The 19,785-nt window shown below is 37.8% G+C and overlaps 1 long non-coding RNA gene across 4 annotated transcripts in view; it reads left to right on the top strand.

Annotated features, from left to right (window-relative positions):
• LOC144295840 (uncharacterized) overlaps positions 1 to 19,273 on the top strand; it is a 64,027-nt gene extending 44,754 nt beyond the window's left edge. For all 4 annotated transcript variants that reach the window (XR_013362938.1, XR_013362940.1, XR_013362941.1 and 1 more), the window contains 3 exons: positions 7,405 to 7,491; positions 17,887 to 17,991; positions 18,898 to 19,273. This is a non-coding gene — a long non-coding RNA (uncharacterized LOC144295840). The remainder of the gene's footprint in view (positions 1 to 7,404; positions 7,492 to 17,886; positions 17,992 to 18,897) is intronic.
• Positions 19,274 to 19,785: the final 512 nt, after the last annotated feature.

Below are 19,785 nucleotides of genomic sequence, written 5' to 3'. Positions count from 1 at the left end.
GCAGATATAGATCTGCCTTCAGCTCAGGTCATGATCCTGAGGTCCTGGGATTGAGCCCTGCATCAAGCTCCCTGCTCAGCGAAGAGGCTGCTTCTCCCTTTCCCTCTGCCTTTCTCCCCTGCTCATGCTTTCTCTAGCACTCTTTCTCTCTCACATGCATAAATAAAATCTTTAAAAATAAAAATAAAACCAACCAAGTGGATGTAAAGTGGTATCTCATTGCGGTTTTGATTTGTGTTTCCTTAACAATAAATGATGCTGAATATCTTTTTGTGTGATTGTTGGTTATTTGTAAAGATTCAGTTTTAGATATGTTTATTCAATTCCTTTGCTCCATTAAAAATATTTTATTTATGTATTTGACATAGAAAAGAGCACAACAGGGGGAGCAGCACAGGAAGAAGGAGAGGGAAAATCCGGCTCCCCATTGAGCAAAGAGCCTGATGCAGGGCTTGATCCCAAGGCAGACACGTAACCAACCAAGAAATCCAGACAACTTCCTTTTGCTCCATTTTAAATTATGTTATTTGTTGCTGTGCTGTATGTGTTCTTTATGTATTCTGTATACTAGCCCTGCATCAGATATCTTGTTTGTCAATATTTCCCCTTTCTGTAGATTTCCTTTTTATTTTTATTAATAACATAATTTGTAGCACAGAATTCTTAATTTAATGAAGTCCAGTTTCTCTATTTTCTGTTGTTCATGCTTGTGGAGTCATACTAAGAATTCGTTGCCAAATGTGAAGTCATGAAGATATTCTCCTACATTTTCTTCTAAGAGTTTTATAGTTTTAGCTCTTATATTTAAGTCAAAATGGTTTGAGTTAATTTTTGTATCTGGTATTTTCTATATGACAGAGGTCTCACTTCACAGTCTGAATGTAGTTATTCAATTGTCCTAGCACCATCTGTTGAAGGGTGCTTTACCCATTAAGTGATCTTGGCACCATTGTTGAAAATCAGTGGCTATGGGTATTTGCACGTTTTTCTGAACTCTTAGGTCTATTTATTCTCCATATGTCTGTTCTAATAACAGTACCACATTATTCTGATTACTATAGCTTTATAGTAAGTTTTGAAATTGGAAAGTATGAGTTATATTACTTTATTTTCCTTTTCAAAATTGTTTTGGCTATTTGTGGCCATTTGTGATTCTATATGGATTTGAGAATCAGGTTTTCCATTCCTGCAAAGAAGGCCATTGGAATTTTAATAGGGATTGCATTGAATCTATAGATTGCCTTGGACACTATAACTATTTTAGCAATAACTATTGCCATATTAACAATATTAGATCTTCTAGTCCATAAACATAAGTCTTTCAGTGTGTTTAGGTTTTCTTTAGCTTCTGTCAGCACTATGTTCTGATTTTCGGTAAACAAGTCTTTCATCTGCTTGGTTAAATTTATTCTTAGGATGCTATTGTTAATGGAATTGTTTTATTAATTTGCTTTCTGGATTGTTTATTTCTGGTGTATACAGCCATAAATCTGTTTGTGTGTTTATCTTATATTCTGCAATTTTGCTAACTTCGTTTCTTTTCTTTAGCCTTTTTTGTGTGTGTGTGTGTGTGGACTCTGGAATTTTCTGTATACAAGATTGTGTCATCTGTGAATAGGATTAGTTTTACTTTATATTTTCCAATTTAGATGTCTTTCATTTTTTTCTTGCCTCATTTCTCTGGCCAGAGCTTCTGGTACCATCATGAATACCAATGGTGAAAGCAGATATCCTTGTCTTAGGGCAGAAATTTTAGGTCTATTGCCATTCAGTATGATGCTAGCTGATTCTTTTTCCTCAATGTCCTAATATCATGTGAAGGAGTTCTTTTCTATTTCTAGTGTGGTGAGTGTTTCTGTCATGAGAATGTATTGAATATTGTCAAATGCTTTTTTTTGTATCTGCTGAGATGATCCACTTTTGCATTCCTAGAATGAATTTAGAAAGTATTTTTCTATATTATATATTCTAAAATTATTTCTTCAAATATTTTGCCTTTCTGTCTCTCTTTTCCTTCTGGGACCTCCATCATGCATGTGTTTGAGAGTAGGCCATGGAACCTTCTAGTGTTGTCTTTTTTTTTTTTTTTTTTTCTGCTCTTTAGATTGGGAAATTTCATTTTCAATCAAATTGTCTTTAAGTTCACCCATTCTTTCTTCTGCCTGTCTGAATCTGCTGTTGAACACTTCTAGTAATTTAAAAAATATTTTAGCTGTTATTTTCAGCTACAGAATTTTTACTTTGTTCTTTTTTATAATTCCTATCTTTGTATTGATATTACTGATTCATTCATTCATGTTTGTCTTCAGATTGTACAAATCTCTTGTCTTTTACTGACTCATTTATATATTGTTATCCTGACTTAATTTATTCTTTGTTCGTAGTTTCTTTCAGTTCTTTGAGCATATCTAAGACAGTTGATTTCATGCCATTGTCTAGTAAGTCTAATGTTTGTGATGATTTTGTAAATTTCTCTTTTTTCCTATGAATGGGCCATACTTTTCTGCTTCTCTGTATGCTTTGTAATTGTTTTGTTAAGATGCAGAAGTCTGAATATTATGATGTGGTTACTCTAGAAATCAGATTTATCTCCTCTGTAGACGTTGCTGTCGTTATTTGATGAAAGCTGGAGATGTCTCTTTTTTTAGTGACTTTTCCAACCTGTTATTACAAAAACTATATTCTTTGTCATATGTGGTCACTTGAGTGTCTGTTGTGTTATCACCGCAGTTAGTCAATGACCTCACAGAGATTTCCCTAAGTGTCTAGGTCCAATAAGAATGAAAATCTTAAAAATGCTGTTTTTAAATTTTCTCTGACCAGTATGATTGGAGAATACACTTCAGTCTGCATGGCTTGATATATCAAGCCATCAAAAGCAATGGTCAGAATGGCTAATCTCTATTTTTGGAATACAAAGTGCTTATTGCCCAAACTGGCACTGGCTAACCACACAAGGATCATGGGTAGCATTCCTGCCTCCCATAGGGCTTGAGGATGGGGGATGTTGTCACCAAGTGAAACACAAACATACACCCCCAGACACACACACACACACACACACACACACACAACAATGAAAATTTTCAGCTTCTTTCTACCTCAAACACTCCCCTGGATATTACAAGTGTTTGTCTAGACTACAGCATTCCACAGTTGTTCCAGATTGTTCTTGCTAGCTCAAAAGGTTTTTGATGGAAAGACCAATTCCTGAAGCTTCTTATTCAGGAAGCTTTTTCTTTTTTCTTTTTTTTCTTTTTTTTTTTTTGTGATGTAACTCCTCCTTTGCTGCTTCTGTTCTTCTCTTGATAAAGAAGAATTCAAAGCAATATTTAGACAACTTAGCCAAAATCACTGTGTAAAGTCTTGGTAGAAATGACTCATTCGCTAATTTTCCTACTTTGTCGCTATGAACCATAGAATAATAAGTGGGCATCTGGAAAATATATCAGAATTTTAAAACAGCCAATGTGGATAAGCCATTCCTCTGCATTCTGGAACCTCCTGGGGACAGTAGAGAAATATGGTGTTTTTGAGGGCTATTGTGAGCGGTGTGTTTGTTTTTATAATTAGTTATATTAATTCCAGAAGAAAAGATCATTATTTAAGACATTACACATTGTAAAAAGAAAGGAAAATTTAAAATTATTATTATTGTGGGAAACAACCTCATATCCATGAGTAATCAGTTTGGGATAAATTTATAGTATGAGCTGTATGCCATTATGAAATATCTTTTAGAACAGCTCAACCAAGGTATCTTAGAAGCTTGGGAAAGTACAAGTAATGACTTAGTATGAGGCTTTTCTTTTCCAAAGCAATGCTTTTCTTTCCTGGGGCACATGTCCAACTCAGCAAGCTTCTTGAGAGGAGGAGGTAATATCATACAAATGAAATTATAATTGTCTTTAGTAAAACACACCTACTTCTTGGAACTTCCAATTCTTTGGAAATGACTACCAAAAATGGATATTCAGTTTTTCCTAAATTTTTAGTAAGGGAAATATTAACAAAACATATATTTCTACTATGTAATGCTAATAGCTCTCCACAATGTAAACTGCTTTATTTTTAAATTTTATTAGCAGTTCCTGATCTAGGCCTAATAGAAAATGAATTTTAAAAGTCTCATCAGAGAGGGGAATTTATAGATCACTGAGTCAAACTCTTTGTTTTTTTTTTTTTAAATCTTTTTTTTATTTTTATTTATGATAGTCACACAGAGAGAGAGAGAGAGAGAGAGAGAGAGAGAGTGGCAGAGACACAGGCAGAGGGAGAAGCAGGCTCCATGCACCGGGAGCCCGCCATGGGATTCGATCCCGGGTCTCCAGGATCGTGCCCTGGGCCAAAGGCAGGCGCTAAACCGCTGCACCACCCAGGGATCCCAAACTCTTTGGTTTTATAATGAGACCTAAAAATGCTAATTGAGCAAGAATCCAATTTTGTGTTTTGTTTAGTAAGAACAATTTGCTTCCAAGGCCATTCTGATTTTAATTATAAAGTTTATTGTATATTTTAATATATCAAAATCATGAGTGTTTTCTATAAAATTTCTATAAATTGTAATTTACTCCTAAATTTAGTTTTTTTTTCTTCCCGACCAATTTGGATATATATTTAGATCTTAAAAACTTGCTTAGATCCACAATAAATGTGGTGATTATAATCTGAAAATAGTAACAGTAATAAGCATAGAAAAAGTAAAAGAATAATGTCAGACAGGTTTTGCTGGCAGATGAGAGGTGATTTTTGAATATTTGACATAATATAGAGTCTCACTGTGTACAAACAACCTGATATTTTGTTAAAATTTCATAACCTAGTCAGCATTTTAGAGGAAAGACATTTTGATAAAAGCCACATTGTATAGCCTTTAGCTTCTGTATTCATTAACTCTTTTGAGAAGCAAATGTTTCATGTAAGGAGGAATGTTTCTGAGGCAGTTATGCATTTCACATGTATGTCTCAATGAATCCTGTGGTGTGAAACATTTTATGCAACTTGACAAAAATTATATTCACTATAGTCAAAAATATTAAAATATAAAAACTCATTTCAGGTATGTATAGATAGTTGTCTACTCAGTTCTGTGCCATTTGGAATGTTCACAAAATTTTATGAATTGGAGAACTTTGGTGGCTCAGTGGTTGAGCACCAGCCTTCGGCTCAGGGTGTGATCCTGGGGTCCTGGGATCAAGTTCCGCATTGGGCTCCTGGGAGGAGCCTGTTTCTCCCTCTGCCTATGTCTCTGCCTCTCTCTCTCTCTGTGTGTGTCTCTCATGAATAAATAAATAAAATCTTTAAGAAAATTTGTGAAGAGATAATTATACAGATGCAAACATACACGTATAAATGTACAGGATGTGTATGTCTGTGTATACAAACACATATGTTTATATTTTACATTTCCTTTTCACAGTATGAGGGAAATAGAAACTTTACTTAAAGCAAACCATGGCTTTTGATATCTCTTTAAAGATTTTGCTGGCCAGAGTGCCATGAACATCTGCTACATGCTGAATAGTTCTGATGGTGTTAACTGAGAAGGGGGAATCATTTCACTGGAAACTATAATTCTCAGCTTCAATACTAACTTTCTAGCTATTGCAAATGTATTTCGTTGTCACTTTAAATATTCTGGGTGATAGGCAGGCTCAGCAATAACAGATTTGTAGAGTGTACTGCAGTTCATTCTCTGAGAGCTTCTATCTTTTTCTTTTGAGAGAAGAATAGGAGTCCTAACCTTACTCTAGGAGGTGTCAACATTTTATTTGGGTTTGCATCATCTTGGAAACCTTTTTCTCTCTCTTTGTTTTGTAATTTCTTTGTGAATTTCCTCTTTTTTTGCATGTTGATGTTCAAGATGGAAGCCAGAGGCTGGCCCCAGAAGCCTCAGTGGGATCTGTGCTCAGGAATGTGCACAGCTGTGGGCACCTGGGCAGCTACATGGAGAGGATTTTGCAGTTGCTCAGTTTGTGATACAATGAACACACGAAATATTCCAGTCAGAAACTAAGATCGCTTTAATGAAAATTTATAGGGGGAAGGAAAACAAGTGAGAGTAGATTATTTAATCCAATTAAAACCAGGGGGACTTTGTTCCTTATCTTCAAATAGTTGTTTCTAAGCACACCATAGTGTGACTTTTTCCTTTGCTCTAACGTGGCATAAGGATGCATTTTCGATTTGTGTGCACCATGAGGTGCCAGAGATTACTGAGGTAGTTTGTGGAATGCATGTTTCTCCAAGCTTCGTAGGTTCACTTTGGAGCAATTTTGCTGGAAAATTGAAGATCCTAAAGGAGCTCTTGAGGTCTCTTCTTAGAACTTTTATGAAGTGATAAGTGAGTTTCAATAAAGAGTCAAACTGGAATGGGGACTCGTGACAAGTGGTGGAGGAATGGGTACTAGAGGAAAATCTTCTTCTCTCTAGCTGTTTCCTTTTCTCCTTTGTCTTAGATCTCTTTTGTTTCTTTTTTACATTTTCTTTTCTTTTCCTTTCTTTTCTTTCGCTATCTTTTCTCCTCTCACATTTTGGAGTGTAGCCTGTTTCTCCCATCTACGGGTCCACTGACCCCTTTCCCAAAGCATTTGTGTTACATGTATGAATTCATTACTTTTAGAGATCAACCCTAAATTCTAATATAAGTTGAATGTGAACAAGAGAAAGATGCTGAAATTGTGCTTTAAAAAAGAACAATGTTTTCTATTTCATCAGAGAATCTGGCAATTGTTATGAATTGTGGAACAATAGGATTTATGAAGTGGTTTCACAAAGGCAAAGCAAGCCCAGAGCCAGGATCCAGAGCTAAGGAGGAATAGGTGTTGGGGAACTTTCATGACCTCATCTCCTCTGCCCTGGAGTCAGAATAGTCACTGACCTGCAGCTCTGAGAGTGTTTCACAAGAGGGGGGTGTGGGTCTGGATGGGCAATTTTGCAGGGGGTCACACAGGTGAGGAATTGGGAACTGTTGATCTATGAGCCTTGGGAAGGATGCACAAGTGAGGTGAGAGGCTTGAAGCAAATCTTCACGAGCAAGCTAGTCGTCATGATGGATGAGCCATTTTACTTGGTTCCTGTCTTATTTTCCTGGACCAAGTAACTTTGCCATTTTTGCTTGTGGTCAGTATTGTTCATCACAGGGACATGAAAGGATTTTGGACTTACTTTTCAGCCTGTGTCACCTTGCATGGGTGCGCATCAATGTGGTATATCACAGTTATCATACTTACAGTACATGCCTTTTCCTTAAGACTGAAAAATTAATCGCACATTATCTCTTTATCATGATAAATATGTTGCCTGGCAGCAATTTTAAGTCAAATTTTAAGGTTAGTGTGTAATATAACGATAAGACAAAACAAAACAATCTCAAAAGCCTCTCCCATTCCCACCTCTTAACAGAGCACTATGATCGCGGGGTTACACAGATGGCCGGAAAAATCTCAGCACTTCGTGGTTCCTGGAACATGAAGCTGGCAGGATTTAATAGTAAGAATAAAATTTTGTAATGGAGGTGAATGGACCACACTGATTATTTCTGCAAGAATATATTCTGCCTAATGTTGTGGTTTACCCTATTGTGGAAGACTCGGCTGACTTCTGCTGATCTCAGAAATTAGTAGGTATATTCACACTCGTTTTCTTGAAATTTGTGTGTCATTGCACACATTTTTCCAGATTTTATAAACTCTGATAAACCATATCATTTGCTCAGGAATAAATATAGAAAGACCATTCAGTTAACTAATGATACTTATCAAATGCTTATTTGGCAGGGCACTGCCAAATACAAGATTCCTTGTATAACGACAAAGAGAATTTGTGGTTTCTGAGAGCCAGCACGCCAGATTTAGTGTTCTAGGGCAAAGAAACTAGATATAAGCAAAATAGGTTAATAACTTTGTTTCTGCATTCAGATTTATTTTCTCTTGACAGACTGAGGCCTGTCCTGAGAAGTATCAGTAGCATGATGAGCTGGTCTAGGATCACATAATATGAAGAGCAGTTGGAAGAATTAGGCATTTTTAGCCTGGGGAAGAGAAGACATAATGAGGACAAGATAGTTGTCTTTAAACATTTGAGAAGCTGTCAGATGGGAAAGGATTAGACTGGTTCTGTGAAACTCCAGAGGGCATAAATATGGTGGATGTTTCAAGGAAGCAGGTTGGGATTGAAAAGAAATTTTGAACAGTTTGAGTTATACAAACAAGGGATGAGTTCTAAAACACCGCAGAGTGTGTTCACAGAAAGAATTTCTGCCCCAATTAATTCATGGACACGTGGATTAGATAGCTTTAAAGGTACCTTCCAACTCTAAGATTCTTTGATTCTTGGATATGAAAATTCCATTGACATAGAGTCAGCTCTGTTTACCATAGTCACAATAGCACACTTAAAGATGTCCTGATGTCCAGACTTGAACATGGCCTACAAGGACACCGGAGAAGCAACCTCTAACAATCTCTACCCTTCTCCAGTCAAACTCTCCTCCTCATTCTCCGATGGGCTGCCTTTCTGCTGCTTCTAGACTTTTCTTTTTAGCTCACAGTCATCACACATGCTTGTCTTTCAGCCTAGAATCCCCTCCCTTCACTCTTTCTCAGTTAATTCTGTACATCTCCATCTAAATGTTTCCTTCTTCCAGGGAAGCCTTTGCCCACCAGGTTCATTTCCTCTGTTAAAAGCCTGCATGGCACTATGCACTCCCCTTTTGCAATGGTCCTCCCTCTATTTAAGAACTATTTGTTTACTGTCTGCCTTTCCTACAGGACTTGGGGTGGGGACATGTCCCTGGTTCATGGCTTTATCATCAGTATCTTGGCACAGTTCTGAGCACATTTTCCAAAAATATTCACTAGATGATTGTTATACTTGTGGATTTAAAAGTGCTCGGGTATATTGATATCAGATTTACTTTTAAAGTTTCCAGAAATCATCACTGTGTGTATCTATGAGGGAGCTGTGACAATTTAGGAATTGGAAAGCTTTTGAATATTTTTAAGAGCTGTATATCTTCACAGTGTTGCAAAACTTCTTTCCTGTGGCAATACTTTTAGAGTTCTTGGAGAAGCTCTCCCCCCATATCACTCCAATGGTCCACCTAAAGGGAACAAAAAACCATGGTCAGATTTGCCTGATTTGGGGACAGAGTGAGCCTAAAAGGGGAAGAAGTGTTAATAGTGAGGAAAGATGATAAAGAGGAAAGGCCAGACGTAGCTTTGCCTATAATTATACCTGGTTTGCTCGTCAGTGATGTGAGAATTTATGATTTTTTTTTAAAGTTTGTATTTACTTATTCATGAGACACACTGAGAGAGGCAGAGGGAGAAGCAGGCTCCCTGCAGGGAGCCTGATTTGGGACTCCATCCCAGGACCCTGGAATCACTACCTAAGCCAAACCACTGAACCACCCAGGCACCCAAGAATTTACAATTAAAATGCCTTCTCCTCTCCCACCTCACCACAAGCTCTAAAGACCTCAGAGCCGAACACACAGGACAATGCTGAGCTGTGACATCCAGGAGAGAAATTGAGAGTACTTTATTGTAAAACAGTACTATTTACCGTTTTTGTTTTCTATAAACCTGTTCTTCACTATCCCTGCTGCTTTTGCCTAAGGAAAGTTAGTTTTCTGTCTCACAGGCATTTAGTCTGTTGACAGTTTTTCACATCAGTTGGCAGGGAAGAGCACTGGTCGGTTTTCATGGTGGAGCCTGGATTCATGGTTACCGTCTATAGTTCATTATGAGCTGTTTCCCTGAACTTGTTTGGTGGTTTTGAGATCATATTGAAAAGAGATGCTATTCATTCAAACTGATGGGATTACATGAAGCCATTTGTCTCCTCCTGCCCATCCATCCCATTTGCTTTTGCTACCAGAAAATAACCCAATCTTGTGTTATGAACTATCCTGACAGAAACATAAGCCCTTCTTTGGTAGGCAATTTAACAGATTCATGTATGACACTGTTAGAGTTAACTGCCTACAGAGGCCCTTAGAAGTTGTTTTATTCAGAGAAGAGATGGTAATAATGGTTATGAGCCCTTTTGCAGCAATTGCCATGGTCCTAGGAATATCAGCCCTAAATTGTTGCTTTAGTAGTGACAATGGAAAGAAGAGAAAAGCATCTGAGCCACTGTGTCTGATGCCTAAATGGTGACTTGATCCATTTTCAGTAGGGAGTGGGGTTTGAGTTATTTTTTCCAGAACTGAAGATGTGTCTATGATGAGTCATCCTTGCTCTCAGCTGGTTTTGTTCAAGTCAACAAGCATTTCCTGAGAAATTTAGAGGAATACTACAATGAGTAAGAATCTTACACCAAAGCTCTTCTGGGCCTGTGGACCTCGTTGCATTTTCTGGGGACACAGCGATTGGATGTGTGACCTTATTCCCATTAGCAAGATGCTCAGGTCACTGGAACCAACAAGTGTGTGGTTCTAGGTCACATAATAGAACAACGAAGTCCTGTGGTTGTTTTTTTTATCATAAAGTAGCAACTGGAATATTGGAGGGGAGCTTCCCAATGAAGTCCTGGTTGGCCGGGAATTGACCAGAATGTGACCAAGGTAGATGTTGCATAGAAGCTCAGATGGACCATCACAGTCTAAGCAGGAGCTTTGCTAAACAACTCTGGATCTTATGGTTGGAAGAACAGTGTGGTAAAGTCAGACAAGAAGAATAGATAAAAACTGACCAGTGAGAAGATGGTTAAAATAATTGTCCTTGAAAGAATAAGAAATAACCCTGAATCAGTCTTGGCTGGCAGGCCCTTCCCTGGTGTGACCTCAGCTTGCCGGGGGCACTGCGCATGGTCGCTCTAATCCCTAGGGTGGCTCTTTCCAAACTGCTGCGTGTCCGTGTGTGCATTCCTGCAGAAGCCTGCAGCCGCACGTGAATACAGAATCCTTGTCTCCGGGACTGTCAGGCTGTCACATTTGATGAGTCTTAGATTTGAAAAGGAAAAAAGAAACAAAACACTCACATCAAACCAATATGCGGTAGCCAGAGCTGAGAAAGAAAATAGGCCACACTGCTGGACCTCTCTCTCTCTCTCTTTCCCTCTGCAAAAAAAGCAAAAGTCACATGAATTCAAATTTGGAACAAGCCTGCATCCTCCGCAATGCCTGCCTCTCTGAAAGCCTTGGGTGTCCGTGGCTCTGCTGCATTGCTGGGTCTGGCAAAGACAGAAGGAGGTGATTCAGGACAAATTGAAGCAGTGCGGGGAAACCTGGCACTAAATTTAGCAAGAAATCTTGTAATCCTGCGGCTGGCTGAGTCCGTTGCTGGGTAGGATCTGTCCACACAGAGCCTTATGCAGCCCTCAAGGACAACTGATGGAGCACTGGCAGAGAGCCACATGGTCCTGGAAAAGGCTTTCTAATCTCCTATTCTTCTTTTCTAAAACTCATGCACTTTTTAAGTTTTTTTTAAAGGCTGGAAAGATTCCTTTGCTATTGGCCTTCCATTACCTAATTAAAATAAGAACAGCGTGTGAGAAAACTGTTAACATATAAGAAGAAAGTCACTCTCCTCTTGGGCAAGTTGGACTTCCAAACCTTGTAAGATGTTCCCCTGGAGGGTGACTCACACCCTCAGAAATACCACTCCCAAGCACTTCAGAGGGAACAACATTTAGTGTGTCAAAGAAAGGACGTGCAAGAAGGGGGAGAATTTTCCACAAAAGTACAGCTTCCTGCCAGAGAGCACACGTGAGGCCTGGACATTTGGGCGTAAACAACTCACATGTCGGAAAGGGTGAGAACGATACAGAGAAGACTATTGAGAGGACTGAAGAAACCCACAGATTTTTCAGAATGTGGCAAAAGTCTTCCGTGGTCATCCTACCTGAAGCAAAAGTATTTATGTGGATTTTTATTATGTTAAGCCAAATGGGCCCTTCCCCTTTCAAGAAATAAGGCTTAAAAATATATGTGGACAAAAAACTGGAATCCTGATTTTTCATGTAGTTCTATTACCTGAATGTTTTACATTTTATTTTCTCCATATTTATGTGTAAACAATTTTATGACTTATCTCTCCACCTCAGGGGGATCTGTGACAATTAAGAAGCTAAGGCTACAGTTCTGTCCTCCATCTACCACAGAGGGTTTCGAAGGCACCCTCTCACGGAGGAGTGGTGAGGGGTTCTCTGTGGGGAGGAAACTGGATTAGTCTGATGTGGACTGAGGCCATTCAGTCTCCGTGAGATAACCAGGGTCAGTGGTCAAGAGCCAAGGGCAGAGTGGAAACAAGCCTGTTCCCCCTTCAGCCTTCCTGTAATGATTTCACACTCTTGACCATAGAGACATTTTTAGGGTTATGTCTTTGGAGTTTCCCACTCCATCCTCACATCTGTCTCTGTTTCAGCTTGACTTCAGTAGAATTCCCTTGGTGTCATTCTTCGCTGACCTCGTTCCCTCACTTCCTGGCTCTTGCTGCTCCCCCATCAGTCCTGTGCTCCATGGTGATGATGTCCTTGCTTCTATAGCCTCAGCTGCTGCCAAAGGGTCTCAGTTCCCCACCTTTAGCTTAGATTTTCTGCTAGAACTCCAAGGCTTGATGAAAAATATGCCAACCTGGAAGCCTTGTATGTACCCCTGAACCAATATTTCCCAAATCAAACATATTCACTGATGTGCTTATTAACAAGCTGCCACATGCCAGATCCTGTGCTAGAAATCAATAGCCAAGCCAACCAATAACATACTCAATGATAAAGCAGCTTTAGGATCATTTTTAGAGGTATGGGCTTTGGAGAGGGAAAGGCTGGGTTTTGTCACTTTTTAAATGTTTTTTTTTTTTTTTTTTTCACTTTTAAAACTGTATGAACTTAGGTGAGTTATAGAACTTCTCAGGATCTCAATCTCAATTTATTCATTGTAAAAAGGGGATAATAATGTTACCATCTTGAAGGGCCATTGCAAGAATTAAATGTGATAATGTTTGAAAGGTACATAAGCAATGCATGGTATGTAGCTGAGATCAGTAAATATTAGTGGTTAGGAAAGAGATGTTAAAAAAAAAAAGTATAGGGACAGCTAACAATTCCTTAGTGGATCAGGGATGACTTCATAGTGGTAGAGGGGTTGAGATCATCCCTCAAAGCTGACAAGCAGGGTGGGAGAGGGGAGTGGTTTTCCATTCCCCCATTTGTGAAGGCATGGAGAGTGAAATAGCATGTGACATTTGTTGAATCTTAAGCAGTGTGTACCAAGAGCAAGGAATTTGTGGGGATTAATGAAGAGAGATGAAGGTAGAATGTGTGCAGGCATCATATTATGAAGTGTCTTGTGTGTTAAGCTAAAGAATCTCAACTTTATCCTGAAAGCTATGGAGGAATTGAAAGAATTTCAACAGGAAAATGACATGATTGGATTTGTATTTCAGAGAGAACACATTGGCAACTGTGTGAAGTAGGGATTGGAACCGTGCCAGGCTTGAGGCAAGGAGACTAGTTAGGAGGCAGTTGTGGTAATCCAGGCAAGAAGTGATGAGGGCCTGGATTAAGGTAATGGCTTTGGGGATAGAGAGAATGGCATGGAGATGAGTCGATATTAAGGAGGTAGAATCTGTAGGACTTGGTAGCTCAATGTGAAGTCTAAATTAGAAAAAAAAGATCTGGGATGCCTGCCAAACTTCTGCTGTGGGCAAGTGGATGGATGGTAGCATCATTCAATAAGATGATGGAAGCTTGAAAGAGGAAAACATTTTGATATTGGATCCAGTTTGAGACCTAATGATTTTTTTGATTAGATTAATTTAAGAATTGATGCTAATGGAAGTCTGGGATTTTCTTCCAGACGTAAGGAGCCAAATTCCAGGGGATGGTAAGTTGTTCAGTGTGTTCAGGTGAAGAATCAGATGTCAAGTGAAAAGAGCCAAAGGCAAAGACCAAGCAGAAAAAAGGACATTTAGGAAGGAAGATGACAAATCAGTGATGTAGTTAGATGGACAAGTCATGGAGCTCAGAAGAGAGAATCAGGAAACGTTAGCATCAGTAGGGTGGATGAGGGAGTGATTCATATGGTCACAGACACAAACACATCAAGTTAGGCAAGAGGAAACTAAACTCTTGATTGGGAAATGTGGAGGTCATTAATGAACTTGGGGAGAGCAATTTCATGGGAGTTGTGAAAGGAATGTCTTAATACAATTCAGTTGAAAAGAACGGTGAGTTGAAGGAAGGAAGTGAGAAAGGGTAGATCTCCAATATATTCTACTGAGTTAAGAAGCTTTATCATGAAAAAAGGAAAAGAGGAGATAATGGAGTTTAGAAAGGGATTTGAGTCTGAAGAAAGCAGGGTTCTATTTATTTTTGGAGCAAATGTAGAACACTGTGTACGTGTGTGTGTGTGTGTGTGTGTGTGTGTGTGTGTGTGTTGAGAAGAAAGCCAATAGAAACAGAAAGATAGAAGACAGAGAATGGATGAGTAATAGAGCACTACCCTTGAAGCAATGGGAAAGGATGGGTTGCAGAGCATGAGTGATGGATGGCACAGGTTCTGGAAAGAAGGGTTAATTTCTCCACTTAGAACAAGAGAAAACGAGGAAAGACCAGTGCACATATAAATTCATTTTAACAGTGGAAGGAAAGAGTCCTTGCTTGATACACTATATTTGTTTCTGTTAATCAGGGGTGAGTTCATCCATTGAGAATACAGAGGAGGTAGGCTTAAAGTTAGATATAGCACTGTAAGTAGCTTTTGGGAGGGATGGAATTGGGAAATGCCTAATTTTGTTGGATGTTTACTGTATTCTAGTTATAACTTTAATTGTTGTAAATATATTCAGTTTTTTTATTATCACCTCTATGGCAGATACAATAATTATCTTTATTTTAGAGATGGAGAAACTGAGACACATATTTTTTTAAATGCTTTGACAATTATCTTGATAGAGAAGAGCTTTAACTCAACATTTTAACTCTGCAGACCATTGTTTTACAAACTAATGTATATAGAGAATACTAATATTTCATTTATTCACTCAGCAAATATTAACCAAATAATTTCTATGTGCCCAGATTTGTTTGAGTCATATAAGATACATTGATAAACAAAGTAGTCAAGATGCTTATGTTCGTAGAGACTGGCAAGAAATAAAACAGAAAAACTATAGCTTATAGTAGATGATGAGTAGAAAAAAAGGAAAGCATATAACAGGGCGAGGGGCTGGAGAGGTATGTTGTGAATACAGGTAGGGGAAGAACCCACTTGAGATGATAACATTTGAGCAAAGACTTGGAGTGGGGAAGGGGTTAGCCATGTAGCTAGTGGAGAGAACATTTCAATCCCCAAGGCATGACTGCAGTTGACATACTCGAGAAACAAGGAGGATAGTATGGCAAGTGTTTCTTAGCAAGGTGGAGATGGGGAGGAGTAGGAGGAGAGGTCAAAGAAGATGCTACGGGGGAGGCAGATCATGCAGGAGCTTTGGCTTTTACTCTGAATAAAATTGGAGCATTGTAGGTTTTGAGCAGAGAAGTGACATATGAACATTCTTAGGCATTAAAAAATAACTCTGTTGATGTGTTGTGAATAGATAGAAGCAGGGTGAATGAAGAAGCAGGGAGACCAGAAAGGAGACCGTGGCTGTCATGAAGGTGATTGGAGATAGTAGCTGGGAACGAATTAGTGGTATTAGAAATAGCGAGAAGTGGTTGGACTATGGATAAATTTAAGAGAAAATCCAACAGAATTTCCTGATGTACTGTAGGTAGAGTGTAGTAAAGGAGAGATACACAAAGATAAATCTTGAGAGTTTTTGGCTTGCATAATTATAAACGGAGTTGATGTAACTGAAATGTGGAAGAACAGGTGTAGGTTTAGGGGAGGATCAGTTGTGACAATATTCCCAAATGTGTAAGTTTTCTTCCTCAGCATTCAGCATGCCTTATAGATAGAAGAGTAGAATGGGAGAGTTTGACAGATCAAATATTAGGGATTTACAAAGTAAGCTCGAAGGAAAGACCAAGGCTAAGAGATTCTAGAGTAAAATAAGACTCAAGAAATATGGAAGTAATACAAGTGATGGAAGCAATAGACCGTGGATTCTAATTTTCAAAGAAAAGTAAATTAAACCTCAAAGATGATAGTAGTGTCACCAGATACACAAGGGTCTATGATGGGCATTTTCATAGAGTATCTGTGTCCCCACATGAGGTTTTGGGGGGGGGGAGTTTTAAGTGTGGTGAAGAAAAATTGCAAAATGCCTGGGTCAAGGAATATAGGCTTTGAACTGGTTGAAGATTAGAAATCTTGAGAATAAGGAAGTGAATGAATTGGAATGACAGGTTGTGTGAGTAAAGCAAGGTATTAAGTTTGAAATTTCAGAACAGGATGGGTTCTGGGTAATGGCCAGCTTTAGGGTATAGCCATTGATGCAGCTGCTGAAGTGAAGTGGAGGCAGGCAGATGAAACTACAGTCAAATGAATATGTTGGATGGATTGATCACTCAGTTTTTAACTTTATTGAGATATAACTGATATACTATAAAATGCAAATATTAAAATGTGAAATTGGATGACTTTTGACCTTGTAACGATCACCACAATCAAGATAATGAACATATTATCCTCAAAAGTTTCTGGATGCCTTTTTGCAATCCCTTACTCTTTCCTACTCCACTCTGCCCACCCCATTCCTAAACAACCCTTGGCCTGCTTCTGGCACTACAGGTTAGTTTATATGTTCTAGAATTTTGCATAAATGGAATCATACAACGTGTATTCTTTTAAAAAAATATTTATTTTAGAGAAACAGAGAGAGTTGGGTGAGGAGAAGAGGGAGTGGGAGAGAGAGAATTCTCAAGGAGGCTTTCCACTGAGTGCACCCCTCACTAGGAGCTTGATCTCACAACCCTGAGATCATGATCTGAGCCAAAATCAGAAGTCGGTCACTCAATCGACCGAGCCACTCAGGTACCCACAAATATTCTTTTGTTATTGCTGTTTGGTTTCTTTGACTCAGCATAATTATGATTATTTTCTTAAAGATTTTATTTATTTATTCATGAGAGACAGAGAGAAAGGCAGAGTCACAGGCAGAGGGGAGAAGCAGGCTCCATGCAGGGAGCCCATGTGGGACTTGATCCTAGGACTCCAGGATCATGCCTTGAGCCAAAGGCAGACGCTCAACCATTGAACCACCCAGGGATCCCACAGTATAATTATTGTAAAGGTTACTTGTATTGTTGAAAGTGTCAATGGTTTTAATTCTTTTTTGTTGTTGGGTAGTATTCCAAACAACTGATCATTTTGATTATTATAGAGTTGCTATAAATATCTATATACAAGTCTTTGTGTGGACATATGTTTTCCTTTCTCTTGGATAAATACCAAGGAGTTGAATTGCTGAGTCATATGGTAGGCGCACACTTCACTAATTAAGAGACTACTGAATTGACTTTCAAAGTCAGAGTGGGTTGGACCATTTCACTTTCTCACCAGCAGTGTATGTGAGTTCCAGTTGCTGTACATCTTCACTGACACTTGGTATGGATAATCTTTAATTTCATCAGTTCTAATTGCTGTACAATGGCATCTCTTGGTTTAAATTAGCATTCCCTTGGTCCCAGATAATATTGAGCATCTTTTCATATGTTTTTTTTTTTTTTTTTGCTATTCATATATCTTTTTGGATAGGTGGCCAAATATTTTTTGTCATTTTTTTTGTTGAGTTGTCTTATTAAGTATAAGAGTTTTAGAATTATTCTTTATACAAGTCCTTTGTCAGATATATGTTTGCAAACATATCACCCAGTCTGTGATTTTGTTCTTCATATTCTTCACAATGTCTTTGGAAGAATAAAAGTGTACAATTTGGAGGAAGTCTAATTTATGGATTTTTATTTTATTGTTGTGATTTTTTTTGTCCTATTTAGGAAATCTTAAACCCAAAGATACTACGATTTTTCTCTGATATGTTCTAGAAGGTTTGCTGTTTTAGCCTTCCACATGGTCTAGGATTCATTTGTATATGTTATGAGGTAAGTGGTAAGTTGGGTTTTTTTGTTTTGTTTTGTTTTTACATATGGCTGTCCACTTTCTAACAGAATTTGTTGAAAATATTTTTCCTTCCTTATTGAATTTCCTTCCTTATTGAATATATTTCCTTCCTTTGAGAACTTTTTTGAAAATTAATTGGTCATAAATATGGGAGTCTACTTCTGGGCTCTGTGTATATTGTCATTTACATATCTGCCCACCCATGTGGCAAGACCATGTTGTCTTGATAATAAGTAGATATAAAATAAATCTTCTTATCATGTACTATAAGTGTTCCAACAGTATTCTTTTTCAAAATCAATTTGACTACTATAAGTTATTTACATTTTCACATAAGTTTTTGAATCAGCTTGCCAATTTCTACAAAATCCTATTGAAATTTTGATTGGAAAAGCCTTTCCCCTATGGGTTAATTTATGGGAGATTGAGTTTTAATAATTGGGTCTTATGAACTTTGAAAATGGTATTTTTTTTCTTTATTTAGTTCTTTAATTTCTCTTATCAATGTTGTATAGTTTTCAGTGAGCAAGTCTTGCACATTGTTTGATTTACTCCTACACATTTCATATTTTTCTATATAAATATTTTTCTACAAATATAAGATTATTAAAAATTTGACTCTTAATAATATTGCTTTTTATCTTAGGCTTTATTCTTATAACAGTTTTAGATTGACAGAAAATTAAACAGTTTTAGATTGACAGAGTTCCCATATACTCACCATATATATGCAGTTTATCCCATTACTAACATCTTACGCTAGTATGGTGCAATTATTATGATTAAAGAAGCAATATTTGTATAATAATATAATAATGATGTATGTTCTTATTAACTGAAGTCCGTAGTTTATTTAGATTTTAACTGATACCCTCTTTCTGTTTCAGGATCTCATCCAGAAAACTACAAAGCATTTAGTTATGTTGTCTCCTTAAGCTCTGCTTGGGTGTCACATTCCTCAGACTTTCTTTGTTTTTGAGGACCTTGACAGTTTTGAGAAGTAATGTTAGACATATTATAGGATATCCATCTACTGGAACTTGTTTGATATTTTTCTCATGTTTAGACTAGGGCTCTGTGTTTTTAGGAGGAAGATCACAGGGATAAAGAGCCATTGCCATCACATCATATCAAGAGTACATACTGTCAACATGATTTATGAAAGTTAATGTTGACCTCGATCATCTGGTTGAAGTAGTGTCTGTCAGTTTTCTCCACTGATATATATATATATAATCAAATAAAAGTTACTCTTTTATTTCCCGTCTGTACTATACTCATTGGAAAGAAGTCATTATGCACAGCATACCCTGTAAGAGCAGGAAGTTATACTCCTCCCCCTTTTACAGTGGAGTAGATGCATGATTGATTTGGAATTCTTCTACAAAGGAGATCTGTCTCTTCTTCATTTATTAATTTATTCTTTAATTTACTTATATGAGCATGGACTGAGGGATATTTATTCTATTCTTTGGGTTATGATCTGATACTAATTTATTTATTTTGTTGGTTGAATTGGTAGGCATGCAAGATTGTGTGATTCCAGTTCTATAACATTCTGAGAAGAGGCAAGATTGTAGACAGTTAAGGAGGTCAGGGACTGCTTAGGAGACTGCAGAGGGAGGAATAAGTGAAGTGCAGGATATTTTAGGACAGTGAAACCGTTCTTTATGATACTGTTATGGTGGACATATGACATTAGGCATTTATAAAAATCTGTAGAACTTTACAACACAAAGAGTGAACCTGAATGTCTGCAGACCTAAAAGTCATTT

Source organism: Canis aureus, chromosome 24, assembly GCF_053574225.1.
Source record: "Canis aureus isolate CA01 chromosome 24, VMU_Caureus_v.1.0, whole genome shotgun sequence".
Classification (NCBI taxonomy): domain Eukaryota; kingdom Metazoa; phylum Chordata; class Mammalia; order Carnivora; family Canidae; genus Canis; species Canis aureus.
Note: the sequence above shows the minus strand (reverse complement) of the source record. Positions and strands in the feature narration are given on the sequence as shown.